Below are 14,513 nucleotides of genomic sequence, written 5' to 3'. Positions count from 1 at the left end.
AGCTTGAGAAGTATTTAGAGGTTTTGCAGGACCAGTACAAGCAATATATTTGCATTTGTGTGGTAAGGGGAAAAATATTTAACCATTTGCCCAAGTCAAGCTACTACATTGAAAAAGCTTGTGAAGTGAAGGGCCAGAAGGGCAGCCCTCAGTAGCTGAACAAAGGCAGTACAGGAAGGACTGATTAGAGAGCAGCTATAGCTGTAGGAAGGCAATTGGGCTGCATATGGGACCGCTTTGGATTTGTAAAAGGAATAAGATGTAATGATATTTAATCTGGTTTGGTCACAATGAAAAACACCCTTGTTTCAATAATGTGTCCATTCACCAGAATGCGAGTTCTGATGTGTGAAGCTTTTGGCTGCCTAGCTGGTACCTCCTGTATTACTGAATTGGCAAAAGTTTCCTACCCAATCTGCCAGTTAGTCACCAACACACAGAAGCAGAGTGAAAAGGAAGACAACCATACACGTATTTCTGTGTTTGGTTTTAGAGTAGAATTGCTTAAAGGGTGAGGTAGACAGCATTAATAGGAAAGTGTTTGGCAAGGCTGAGATGAGAAGGTGTGTGGAAGCTTGCTGTCACTCTTACCAGCACCTCCTACAAACAGGAGGATTGAGGCCCTTGAGCAGAGAGCACTGAGGTGAGAGGGGGGTTAAAAGTTTGGAGTACTGACATTTTCTTCTGTGTTAAAGGCATAGCAGGCACGTTCTTGAAGGGCTCCACGAGGTGGGGTTTTCAGTGCTGCAGTGATCCTCTTTTGACCGAGTTAAAGGACAACTGAATTAACTGGAGTTGTGTAGTGTAGGTGAAGAATGCCAGTAGGTTATTATTTGTCATGTTTTATTTCTAGTCCTTCTGCTGCAGTGAGAAGATGTGGGGATTAAACCGACATCATCATTACACCTAGTTACTCAGTGTTGTTACAGTACTTGAAGTAATTTGAAAAAATACTGTTCCAGAGGTACAACATATAGGTGGCTTTCATCAAAACAAGGAGTTTTGATTGCATTCACTATAAAATAACGTCCCTAAAATACTAAGAATGAAAGACTAGTCATAACTGGAAACGTGCTTACAGCCATTGAAGTGGGTTTGAAGGAAATGTTTTGAAGTGCTTTTAAAGAGGATCTGCATCTGGTTCACTTTTTTTTTTCCGTTTCTCTGTGTTTAAAAATAACCAGATACGTACATGCAAAAGATTCAGTATTATCACTAGAAACCTGGTTTCTGATCTTTTGGCATTCAAGTTGAAATTTACATTAGATAAATATGCATAAAGCAAGTCAACAACCAAGCATGTTTGACTGCATTATCACACTGAGCTCAAATTGTTTGAGTTCTACTTTTTTTTTTTTTTTTTTTTTTTTTTTTTTTGGTATGAAGATTCATACCAAAATGAATTTGGTATGAGGATTTTGGTATGAGGATGCTTCCCTTCTTGGGATCTCATTCAAATCTTGTGAAATCAGCAAAATTTGTTTGAATTCATTTGAAGTAAACCATTTTCATTTTAAGGTATGTGGACATGATACAAATTTGAGTAATATGTGGCTCAGATAGTTGCTTAATAAATCAAAGCAGGTTTTATGTATATTATCTTTTTATTTAGATTGATTTCTGAGTTAATTCTTGCTGAGGTAAGTAGACTACTAAAAGGTAATTGTTCTAGATAAAATATCAGATGGAGCATTTTGGAGGCCGCCACCATTTAGCACCCACTGGATTTGTTACTTTGACAATATTTCTGTGTAGCAGGTCCTGTTTATTGTTCAAATCTTGAAGTTCTTGGTCTAAGTTTAACAAACTCCTATGTCCCAGAACACTCTTGCAATGTAAGCTAAATGTTGAGAAGAGGTATGGGAAAACTCCAGTGTCCATTTCCTCTTGAAACCTCTAAAGGTAACGGGGGACTAGGGGCTGGAGGATAGGCAGTGGACAGCATGAGAGAGATTATACTCCTTGCTTGTATTCATTGGCAGACTGGGTTGCAGAGACATACTTTATAGTAGTTGCAAGGGAAGAAAAACCTTTAATCTCCAAACGATTTGCAATTAGTAACATCTCTTCCAATAATAAAATGGATTGTCTGAATTTTTTTTGTCTAAGTGACATTACTTGCTGGTTGATGTAATCATCCCACAAGGTATCTTAGTTTAAAAGAAAAACAAAACGCAACCAAGTCCTTTATTATCTTTATGTAGAACCCAGAAAAAAGCTATTTCTTTCCAGGAATCAGTCTGCATCTGTGTGTAGGTTTTTTTCCGCATTTACAGATTGAGTTCGTTAGTCATTGACGTTACTTGGAGTAAAATATTGCTGTCTTTCATGTAGTCTAGCATTGTGTAACATCCTTCAGGTTTGAGGAAAGGGGTTCTCTCATTTTAAAGTTTGGTCTGCACTGCTTGGAAAAAAAAATCATGTTAGTGCGAAGAAACTTTAAATTGAACCAGCTACTTTGTGTTTGTTTTTGTTGCATAGCGAAGTTCCTATATAAAAATAAAATTTTGGATTACTGTGCCTTCTTTCACATGCAGATCTTGCAATTGTTTTGCTGACTTTTGCAAGTTAGAAGCTCTTCCAGCAGATTTAGTGGTTGTATCAAATATGTACAACTTTAACAGACAACAAATGTTTATGAATGATAGATTTATTCTTTGATGTAGTCCTGAATTTTTGCAGTTGTTAAGTATTTTTACATTTGTAATTTGTTGTCTAGATAGTCTTTAAACTAGAATAATCCTAAATAAATGCAGAAACTACAAAACTGTACTTCTGTTTTGGATTTCAGCCAGGTTGTATGTAAGGTCTCCACCCACAATGATTAAGTCCTTTACATATTTGAAGTATATACATAAATTTGAATGTACTTGATGTTTATTGTATGTGTGTATGTATAAAGAACCCATAATCTGCTCCATATATATAAGTAGTGCTTATGAGATGTGTTTTCTGCTCAAATACATTGAAAATTTATATTAAATTCAGATCTCACTATAGCAGGAGTTACTGTGATTACTACTCAGGGCATGCTCATATATTTCCCAAGTGTAGCCTGCATTTTTCTTGAGTATCTAACTTAACACTGATATCATTAAAATGCATGTCTTTTAAAAGAAAGTTCTACTTGAAAGGCTTCTATCTGATTTGTCTGATTGTGATTCCAGTTCAAAGCTTCTTAATACTAGATCATTCCAACACTGGCATGCTGGAAAAAGATCAGTGAAGTACTGCCAGAGATAAATACAGCTGGAGTACATGCTGTACTGCGTGCTGAGGGAATTGTGTATTTTCATTTGGAGAAGTCTAAGGAGACATCAGTTTGTTGTCTTCAGCTACCTGATGGAAGGCTATAAAAAATACAGAGTTGGACTTTTTCTTGAAGGCACAGGGTGTTGGATGAGAGAAAACAAACACAAGGAGCATGGGAAATTTTTGTTAGGTATTAAGGAAATCTTTTTCAGCAGGAGGACAGTCTGAACACTGGAAAAAATTGTTCCGAGAACTTGTGAAATATCCACCTCTGAACATGGTATAAATTTTGTTATATAGGCTTTGAGCCTGGTATAATTTGACCCTACTTTGAGCAGGGATAACAAGCCAAATCACCACCATAAGTGCCTTCCAACTATATTAATCTATTATTATTAGTAGTAGTAGTAGTGTTATTATTTTTCACTTTCTCATGTATATTATTTTTCACTTTCTCATGTAATAATTGTGACTTTCAGTTTTATTGCTGTATGAGAACGGTGTATTGTTTCACACCAAAGAAAATATTTGCTTAAATTGCACCTGTGTATGAATAATCATAACACTAGGGTAAATAATATTGCTTGGTTTTGATTCCCTTTTTATTATTCCTTTGCGGTTCTAATTGGTGTGTCTAACAAGCTTTCTAAAGTGTGGGTTTATTCTTGTTTCTGAAGGTGGAATGCAATGGGATACTAAGTCTAAATCCCTGCAAATGTCTGCTGAACTTGTATGGATATTTGTGGTTAAATTAAATGCCTTACTAAGTAGAAAGTATGCTCATGTCTTTTTTTCTGTATGAAACCTTTTATTTTCAGATTTTCCTTGAGTATCTTCCTAAGAAAATAGAAGTTTTTGGCTACAAATCAGCTTTTTCTTAACTCTGCTGGTTTTTCTGCAGATTTAGAGAAACTTCGGTTTCCTGTGGTGCATTTTCAAGTAGGATACATTTTCAAGTCAGCGTTTGGCAGTTGGAGTGGAGCATGTTCCCATACATGTCTCTGCATCTGTGCTAGCAATTTTTGGAGTGAAAAAAGTGCAGAAAACTTCAGTAAATGCTGAAAACTTTTGAATAGTACCAACTGAAACTGGTTTATTGAATGTTGTCCGAGTACAAAGACAACTGCTAAGGAAGTAGGGACCAATTAGGAATACCAGGTGAAAGGGAGAATAAGACTTTAGCTTTCCAGATTTTCACAGATTTAAGCTAATGTGAAACCACTGTAGTTAAAAACTAGACTGTACTAATTATATAATAAATACATAATTATACATAATAATACATAATCTTAGATTTTGGTGATGTTAGAATAGCAGTGTGGCTTGTTTTGTAAGCATTCATAGTTAGTTAAGCTGCTTGTTAAGTTCTGAACATAGCCCTTTTACAGGTGAATTTTCCAGCAAATGCCCTTGGTTCACTGAACTTTTATTTCTTTGACATGTTTATAGAATATACATCTTTCAGAGTTTCTCTGGTTTTTAATGGGATTTAAATGGTTAAATATATCTGTTTATGTACTGAAAAATAGCATGTAGAAGAGTTAATTGGAAAGCTGAGAATTGAAGTGAGGTTTCTTTGGAATTCATAAATTACATGTTGATCCCTCATGTATTCAAAAGATTTAGTTGAATTTGCAGTAATGTTAACACTTACCTCCTCTGCCTCCACAGTTTTGCCAGCAGCTCAAGTAGTAGTGTAAATTGTGTTGATTTCAGTAGTCCAAATTGTGTTGATGTTTTTTGAAGTGCCACTTTCATGTAAGAACTTTCCATAACTGCATTCTTCTCATGTGTTGCCAGGAGGCCTACCACTTCTGTATGAAAATTGAACTAATGTGTTTGTGTGGGTTCAGTTCTCTTGTGGTCTGTCAGTTTGTGTGTGTACCAATCTGCATACCTTATATCTTACATTGTTAATTAAATGCTGCCCCTACTGCTGTTCCAGAAGGTCTGTGTTGTCTGGTGCCCCATTTGGGAGGCAGGCTTTCCAGTTCATGCAGCTCTCTCTGGTGGTCAGCCTGTATAATCAGTTATGCCTCAATAAACGCACTGACAGGATTTTTTCTTTAGTGTATGTCTGTCTTTCCTACTTAAGGGTCAGGAGGCTTCATTGGAGAAGGTCAGTTGCCTTCCTCCTCAAGTCCTTTAAAGATCTCTAGATAATTAACTTAGGTAGTTCTGCCTCACCCCATGATGTATTCCAGTGTGAGTCATTGTCCTTGCCAAACGGGTCTGCAGTCCTGCCTAATTTTGCTGCTGTAATCTGTGTTTTACCTGGCAGCAAAACGGCCTGCATTCTTTCTTTTCCTTTCTTGCCCTGTTTACCCAGTTATTTTAGTGTGGAATTGTTATTTTATTATGACTTGTCTGTCCTAGGTCATGCAATGACTGCTCATGTATGTATTTTTCTTGTTTGAAAATACCTATCAGATACGCTGCTCTGAGTTTGCTTTTTGCCTTGCAAGTTGACTTCCTGAGTAATTGATCATGACTATCTGTCTTTTAAGTCAGTAAGTTACTCTAATTCCCTTCCCCTTTTGGGTCACAGAAGAAGAGTGTTAGTCAGTAGGATGGGAGAAAGAAGTAAACTGTAGAAGGTGACAAGAAAAGATGGAGAAAGGAAACAGAAGAAATTACATGGAAATGAGGATTGGATGTTCTTAAGGTTAATCGTTTGGGGACACTAACCTAGGACACTATGTTCACCATGAAATTATATCCCTGTGTGCCACCTCCATATGCCTTTTGAACACTTTCAGGGATGGTAATTCCACCACCTCCATGGGCAGCCTGTTACAATGCCTGACTACCCTTTCAGTGAAGAAATTTTTCCCAATATCCAATCTAAATCTCCCCATGTGCAGCTTAAGGCCATTTCTTATTGTTCTGTCACTTATTACCTGGAAGAAGGTACTAAACCCCAACTCACTATTACCTTCTTTCAGGTAGTTGCAGAGAGGAAGATGGTTGTTTTCAGGTAAATATCACAAAGCTGTTTTTTTAAATTTGTCTGGGTTTAAAATATTTGTGAATCTTGGATCACTATGAAACTACCCTGGGAAAGTACTGTTGTGGGCTTGTTCTGCTCCTAGCTCTTTTCTGGGCACTTTGCTTTTTACTGGCCACTAGAACTAGATGTGCCTTTGGTCTCATCCTGAATGCCTGTTCTGAAACAAGTGAACAAACAAATGGCCTGGAAAACATGTACTGAGACAGGTTTAACTCTTAAAATCAAGTTGCCTGTTGTAGTTTAGGTAGAGAAAAAACACAAGTATCAGAATTGTTTCATGGGCAGTTGAAAATTAGTCTAAAAATTAGTCTAACAATGCACTAAACAATGACAGTAGCTGAGAAAAGACAAGGTTCAAAGAGTGTTTAAAGTTAGAAGGTCCGCAGTGGGTTGTCTGGCCCAGCCTCTCTGCTCAAGAAGGGCCATTGCAGAGCACATGGCGTAGGATTGTGTCCAGACAGCTCCTGGATATCTCCACTAAGGAAGACCCCACAGCCTTTCTGGACAATCTGTTCCAGTGTACAGTCACCTGCACAGTAAAGAAATTCATCCTTGTATCCAGGTAGAACTTCTGTTGCTGTTACTGTTAATTTTGTTATCTCATTGTTGTTTCCAGTAACTTGTTCTTATCTCAACCTGTGATTGTCCCCTTTTGTGTCTCCAGTTCTCAATTCCATTCTGCCAGAGTGGGAAGGGAAGATCAAGCAAGTGGTGTTGGCTTGGGAGAGTACTGGTGGGGGCACTGAACTGAGGAGTGCCATTCCTTAACCACAACAAATGTTTAGAAAAGAAGATGACTAAGTACATCTAGTTAGCTTTGCATGCATTAAGTCAAAGCCACTCCAAAGTGGCTTTTTTTTGGCTTTTTTTCATAAATAAGTAAAAGAACCTTAATTGCTGTTGCTAAATTCTCTAGAGATATTTCAAAACTGGAGTTTCTTTTCTTGTTCTGTAGACAGTTGAATCTGGGCAGTAGTCAGTAAGAAATTTATGTCACATACTGGTACTAAAGGGAAATTAAATTTTTCAAACTCATCACATTGCTAGTCTAGGGAAGTTTAATAATCACAAAACCATTTGTGATAAACTGTTTCTTGCTGTGATACTGATCACAAAGCAAGTACTTCACCAACTGTAGAACTGCATACTATTAACAAGGAAAACTTCTGCAATATAGACAAGTACTTGAAGTAGAAAAGCAGTTATCTTTAATTTGAATTATTTTGAAAAACTGAAGGAAAGAGAACTATTTTAAAGGCAGACTTGTCTCTAATTTCCCATAAATTCATCATATATATTATGCTAATTGTATGTAAAAGAGCTGAGGGAAGGAGATATACTGCAAATGTATTTAATTAATTTTGATGGCTGAATAGATAAAACATGCACTAACATTCCACATGCACATTGTGGGAGAGTTTGTTGTGTGTTTGATGTAGTACAGCCCTTTTCAAACTTAAATGAAGAGGATGACCGAGAAATCACGCTGTAGAAAGACCAGTATTAACTTAGCATTGACAGGTGAGAATCAGCTAATTGTGTTGCTCTTGCTTTTAGTGCTTCTGAACATCTAGGTTTGTTTCTCTGCAGTCTGTGCTTTGACCTTTTCAACTTCTCTATGGCTGCACAGCCTTCAGACTCATTTTACAAAAGCAAGGTATGTGGGGTGAAAGCTGTGACAAGACACGAGGAAATGGCAAACTACTTCAGAAGCTGTTGGGAGCTGTCCTTGAAGACCAGCAGCACTTCATTAGGGCATTGAAACTGGTAGTAGTGTTTTTTGGTGGTTTTTTTTTTTTTTTTTTTGACTGGAAAAGAAGTTGGCTGGCATGGATGTATTTTATAAACCAATGTTATAAAAGCTGGGACAAGTTTTACCCCCCTGTTAGACTGGGTGTTTTAAAAGCTCTGTAGAAAAACTATGTACTTTCTTTCCAGGAGGAAGCAAAACTGGTTTATCTGAGCAAGGTGTTTGCATAGACTGCTCAAGAAAAATCTGAACAAGTATGAAATCCATACCTGTGAGTTTGTGGACTATGCAAACTATTCCTTCAATTCGATTTTGTGTGTACTTGCAAGAAAGCCAGATGTTTATAGTTTTTTATTTCATTCATTGTATGTTGCTGGTGGTAAAGAAATAACATAGCTGTTTTGTTCTCTCTCCTTTCTTTTTGAGAGTGGCAGATCAGAGGGTACACAGCTGGAACCACAGGATTAGAGCTGCTTTGTTCTTCTGGAGGATTGTGTTGTTACAAGTATTTACTGTTCTGGTTTCTTTCAGTAAGGCTAGTTGGCTGTGCAACAGGTAACATTTGCCAGTAGTTGAGACTAAACAGTAGTTGAGACTGACTTATTCTGTCATTTGGAGCATGCAAAGCATGCTATAGAGACATAGAATCATAAAGGTTGGAAAATGCCTCCAAGGTAAGTCCAGCATTTGACTGAACACCCCCATGCCCACTAAAACCATAGCATGACGTGCTGTTTCTACTCCTTTGAACTCTTCCAGGCATGGTGAATCCAGCATTTCCTGAGCAGCCTATTCCAGTGCTTATCCACTCTTTCAGTGAAGAATTTTTTTCATTATATCCAGTCTGAACTTCTCTTTGCACAACTGGAGTCGTTTCCCCTTGTCCTGTCACTTGTTACTTGGGAGAAGGGACACTGCCTTGCAACAACCTCCTTTCTCATAGCAGCTACAGAGGCTGATAAGGTCACCCCTGAGCCTCCTTGTCCCTAGGCTGAAGAATCTCTCCTCCCTCAGCTGCTCCCCACAAGAATTTATGCTCCAGACCCTTCACCAGTTCCTTTGCCCTTCACTGTGCATGCTTCAGCACCTCGATGTCCTTGTCAGGACGGGGCCAGTACTGACCACAGGACTGAAGGTGTGGCTTCACCAGTGCCAAGTACAGGGGACAGTCAGTGCTCTGCTCCAGCTGGTCCACGGCCTCTTGTGCTGTGGTGGCTGAAGTTCATTAAGAAAAAGCAGTCACTTCTACTGGTGTTTTTTCTTACCCCACAATGGGAAGACTAAAACAGTGATTTGAACATTTGTTTTAACTTGGTCTAGCTCAAGGGCTCTATTGAAAGACTCCTTAAACCTCCGCATTTTTATTTTCTTCCCCAGATTAGCTCCTGCAGTCTTTGATTTTTTTGTTTTTTTTTTTCCCCATTAAGGTATTTACTTCTGCTTCCTTTAATTTTATGTCAGTTTAAAATAGGATTTCTGTAGGTTTCATTTGTTCTAATTTAATTTGAAAAAAACAGCCTGAAGATGTTCAGCAATAGGAGGCTGGCAATGGGTTTTAATGCTTGAAGGCTGCAGTTGTAGTGCTCAAAGGCATGGGCTACCTCTTGACGTTTCCCTTCCATGTTTAAAGAGGGAATAATGACTAAAATCTTCAGTTTAAAGTTCCTAATCACCACCCCTGACACTCAGCAATGTGATCTCCTCCTCCATCAACTTTTTCCAGCCCACTGAGAGAATAAGTAAATGCTGCTTGGAGAGTGACTGAAGAAACATTTGCTAAGGCTTAAAATAATCAGTCCTCCTTCCCTGTAGATGGGGAGGGGGAGAATGAGGGCAAGGAGGGGAACAGAATGCACTGAACCACCTGTGGTATATTTTAAACTTCAACTATTCATGCTTCTTATTTTTCCTCATGTGTAGCTGTTATTTGGACACCATGTAAATGAGAAGTCAATGAGTTTCTTAACCTTAGTATGGGAAGTGTTCTTTACCGTATGCTCTGCAGTATCTGATTTGTTAGACTGGCAATGCAGGGCATATTCAATAGAACCAACAAAAACTGGAACAGGAGTGTCCTTGGTGGTGAGTGACATAGCACTGGTTAAGTTGGATGAGTCTGGGACCTGATGAGGAGAGACCATATTTGCCAGAGGTAGAAGAGGAATAGAAGAGTCCTAAGTACTCTTTTGTACAAGACAATGATGTAGAGGTGTAGAAGATTAAGTGGGAAAAATATTTATGCTTTTCTTGGTTTTCTTGATTTTCACCATGTGACTCAGTGCACTGTTTTCATTTTCCACCTGAACTGACACTCATGCTTTTACATTTTCCTCTGGTCATGGAGTATCCCCCTCCTCTGGTACCTGTCAGTGCCTCCCAGCAAATAATCCATGAGAAGATACTTTCTTCTCAGGAGTACTTGGAACTTCTTCCCAGGTTTTCATGTGTGTTCAGTTGTGTTTCCTAAGTTTAAAACATAATGGTCTGGAAGAACTTAATTTTCGCAGGATGCCTCTTTTTGGATTTTTCTAGGAATCAAATGGCACCCAGGTGTTCGGTCATGTTCAGTAGTTACTGTTTTCCTGTGACAATCGAGATGAAGCAGGCTCCAACCTTTTTCTCATCTGCTTAAGCACAAGCATTGATTTCACCTGTATTAAGGTTATGCCTGCCTTTGAAACATGAACATTTAATTAGTTTTAAACAAGTTAAATTAATTTTTAATTAGTTTTAAAAGGAGTAGAGTAAGTGCTAAATCACTGAGGTAATTTCAGCTAAAATTTGAACCTGGTTTTGTACCCAATTGTAGGTGAGAGAGGAGAGGAGAAATTCTCTTTATTAGAAATGCTTAGTTGGGAGGGGGAGCGGGGATGGGGAAAGAGATGAAGCAGCTGCTTTTGAGAGAAGTTTGGGCTCAGACTTGGCGTACTAATCTGTGCTTTTGACGACCTAGTAATGCATTCTACACTTGTAGACTATTCAAGCAACATCCAGGTTTTAGAGTCAGGGGTACTCAGATTTTTCTGGAAGTTCTGATGTGTCATTTTCTAATACAGGTCATATTGTCCTTTCTCTGTCAATTCACTCTCATTTTTTCCCTCAAAGATTTGCTTGTTCTACCTGTTGCCCACTCTTTTTCTTCTTTCTGGTGGAGATTGTGTACAACACATAAAATGCCATAAAATCTTCAGTGTGACTCAGCTGCTGTGCTTACGCTGCCTAACAGGACACAGTCTGAGAGGGAGATAATTTGGTTTTAGGAAGTTTCCGTATCAGATGAGATAGGATCCTTCATCAGAGAAGGCATCCTTCCATTACCCTGTCTTGCTGTCTGCAGAAGCTTCTGGTAAAAAGAAGCTCAAGAACCACTTCTTATGTTATTTTGATTTCAGATTCTAGGTTTCTAAAATCCTTTGTCAAGTACCAGAGTTATTTAACTGCCATAACCTCTGCTGCACCTCTTTGTCTTGGGTCTGGCTGGGATGGAGTTCAATTTCCCACAGGTGCCCTCACACTGCGGTGCTTTGCATTGGCCCCTAGAGATGTGTTGGTGACACACCAGAGTTCTGGCTGCTGCTGAGCGGCTCTCGCAGCACCAGCGCTGTCTCTCCACCGTTCCACCCTCCCACCAGCAGCCTGGGGCTGGGCAAAATCTTGGCAGAGGGCATAACCGGGACAGCTGACCCAAACTGACCAAAGGGACATTCCTTACCATACGATGTCAGCTCAGACGGAAAAGCTACGTAAAGGAGGAGGAAGGGAGAGCACTGGTTGTTTACAGTGTTTGCCTTCCAGAGCAGCTGTGACATGTGCTGCAGCCCTGCTTCATGGGAAGTGGCTGCACATCGCTTGCTGTTGGGAAGTGGAGAATAAGGGTTTGTCTTTGCTCATGCATGCATGAACTTTCGCTTTTGCTTTACTAAACTGCCTTATCTCAACCTATGAGTTGTTTTCCATCTTTTTTCTCTCCTGTCCAGATGCAAAGTGGAGTGGTAGAGTGGCTTAGTGGACATCTGGCCTCCAGCCAAGGTCAAGCCACCAGCCCCTTCTTGCGATTCTGACTGCCTGTCTGAAGTGACAGGCAGAATCCATCCCAGCCTACAGCTATCCTGACATATGCTGCTTGTGCCTGCAGTTAGGCCAAGTGTTCAATGGTGATCTTTGTGAACAGTTTTCAGGGAGGTGGAAAGGGAATGCATCTGGTGAATGAAAACTTATCATTTCTTAGTGCAGATGGAATAATAACAAGACCATGTTTTTGTGAGTTTGTTTTATTTACTGCTTGAAATAATGTAGAGGGCATTACGTCCTGCATAGTAAAGACATTTAGAGTGGAGCAGGACCACAGTCACTAAGCATTTTGTTTCTGTTGCAGGCATGAAGAATATCTTGCTCACCTATGAGGTACTGCATAATACACCTACAGCTTTCGATAGAGTTGTTCACAGTAGTGTAACGTTTGTTACCTACTTATATATCTTTTCTGAACTCTAAAGAGTAATTGAAAACGGAGTTAATAAACCCTGTGCAGAATCACTGTGTTTAGTTACTTTGAGAGGTGTTACATATGTTGATATATTGCATCTATGTCTTTCCCTCAGTGCTTTTCTTTTCCTTGGTTTCTTCCTTATTCCAAGGACGCTGTGAACTCTGTGTTCAGAGGAGTTTTTCTCTTTTCTCTCCCTAAGGTTTCCTCTGTATACTAAAACTGGAAGATCAAACATGAGGAACAGTTTGGGAAAAGTTAAAATAAGAGTTGAAATTTAAAATGGATTTTTTTTTCAGTATTCAAGCAATTTGGAGATTTTTCAACTATTTACCTTATATGAAAAGAATGAGGAGATAAAGCTTCCTTTGCAATGATTTTTTTTCTCTTAAATACTTTTGTATTAGATTTGGCAAGTAAGAGAAGTGACAATGTTTAATGTAAAGCATCCTGGTATTGAACTCCAGTGGAAACTGAAAATATTAGCATTATTATGTGTCGTTACAGACTTGTTCAAATATATAGAGATTATCTAGAATAGGGGAAGGGTTCTGGTGACAATGATGCTACCTTTGTCACTGACAGAAGCATGTTCTCTTTTGTGGCAAAGCCACATTGTGGAGGTTTGTTTTTAACCAAATTTGATACTAAAGAGTTTTTTAGATCAGTGATCTAAAAAATTAAGGCCTTGGTCTGACTTCTTCTGTCATTTAACTGGGGGATTTTTTATATTTTCTTTTTGTCTGTGTGCCAGTCAAAGGGATTTAGTGCCCTGTATCTGTATTTACTTAAATGGCTTGAAACTTAATTCACTTATTATTTGGTGGATTGACAGACAAATATTGTTATGTGTAGTTTGGGCCTAGATATGGGTGGCCTATTTATTGCAGTTACTAGTAATCAAAGTTCTTACTAAGTCCCAATTGAGGAAAAAAAAAGTATTTAAAAGCCTAGTTACTGGTAGACATGATAAACTCTAAAAGGGCTGCAGAGGGGAGAGGGATGTCCATTTATAGGTGCTGGAATGCCTTGTCAGAAGTGGTCTGCTCAGACATTTTTAATTCCTGCCTAGGATTTTTAATTGGCTTTTGTTTGCTAATTGGAATTTATATTTAGCAAATCTAAGAACTACTAGTATTTATAGTGATTTGTAGTTTGTTTAGGAATACCTTTGGGGGCTCAAAGCATGCATAAGGAGAGGAGAGGCCATGGTTGGTTTTAATCTTTGAGTTCATTTCAGTGGGCTTCAAGCAATTTGTCTTGTAAATGTATGTACAAAACTTTATCTCTTAGAGCAGCTAGTTCAGATGGAGACAATTCCTACTCAGTATTTGAGTAAGAATTTATTATAATTAGCAAATTATGAAGAGCCTTGGGTGTAATAAACTGTGTCGCACTTGTATTCTAGACTTAGCTCCAGCTTGTCTAAATATTGCATTCAATGAAATAAAGTGTCAAAGAGTCTGCAGTACTGTTTACAGGCATTTTTGGGGAGCCTAGCTGGATTTTTCATTGCCTCATGGTCACAGCTTGCTTTTGTCAACTTTGCATTAGTCGTTCTGCTTTACTTTGGGAAGTGGTTCTTGAAGTCCACACTTGTGTGCAACAGCTGGTTCCAAAACCTGGAGAGAGAGATGAAATTTTTTTTTCATCACAGCTGAGGTGAAGTGGGAAATAACTATGCCAAATTTGCTGAAAAGTTCTGTAAAAAACTAAGTGACTTGTAAGTCTGAGATGGTCTAGGAAAGAGTTGTTCTTCTGTAAATTAGAGAATGGAATATCTTAGATGTTGAACAGATCACCTGAGGTAGATTCAAATTTCCTATCCATGAGTGGGTTGGAAAAAAATGCTTTTAGACAAGATTAGAACAGTATGATTGCTGAGTTGGAGTGGGGACTTGCAGGGAGATCTGAGGTGCCCTGGTTCGTGTTAGTGAGTGCATACATCTGCAGAACATTTGGGTGAGTTCCCACAATGCTGAGGACATTGAAAGGTGGGTGAAAGCCCTCAGGGC

At 38.7% G+C, this 14,513-nt stretch overlaps 1 protein-coding gene across 3 annotated transcripts in view; it reads left to right on the top strand.

Moving 5' to 3' along the window:
* Window positions 1-14,513, top strand: part of JAK2 (Janus kinase 2) — an 87,257-nt gene that overhangs the window by 13,573 nt on the left and 59,171 nt on the right. Inside the window, exons 1-2 of one of the 3 annotated variants that reach the window (XM_059493148.1) lie at window positions 11,825-11,887; window positions 11,990-12,272. The exons of the other annotated variants lie outside the window; for them this stretch is intronic. The gene's annotated coding sequence lies outside the window, so the exon portion shown is untranslated. Of the gene's footprint in view, window positions 1-11,824; window positions 11,888-11,989; window positions 12,273-14,513 lie in introns of those variants that run through there. 3 annotated transcript variants of the gene reach the window in all.

The sequence above is a fragment of the Ammospiza nelsoni genome, chromosome Z (genome assembly GCF_027579445.1).
Source record: "Ammospiza nelsoni isolate bAmmNel1 chromosome Z, bAmmNel1.pri, whole genome shotgun sequence".
In the NCBI taxonomy this organism is placed as follows: Eukaryota; Metazoa; Chordata; class Aves; order Passeriformes; family Passerellidae; genus Ammospiza; species Ammospiza nelsoni.
Note: the sequence above shows the minus strand (reverse complement) of the source record. Positions and strands in the feature narration are given on the sequence as shown.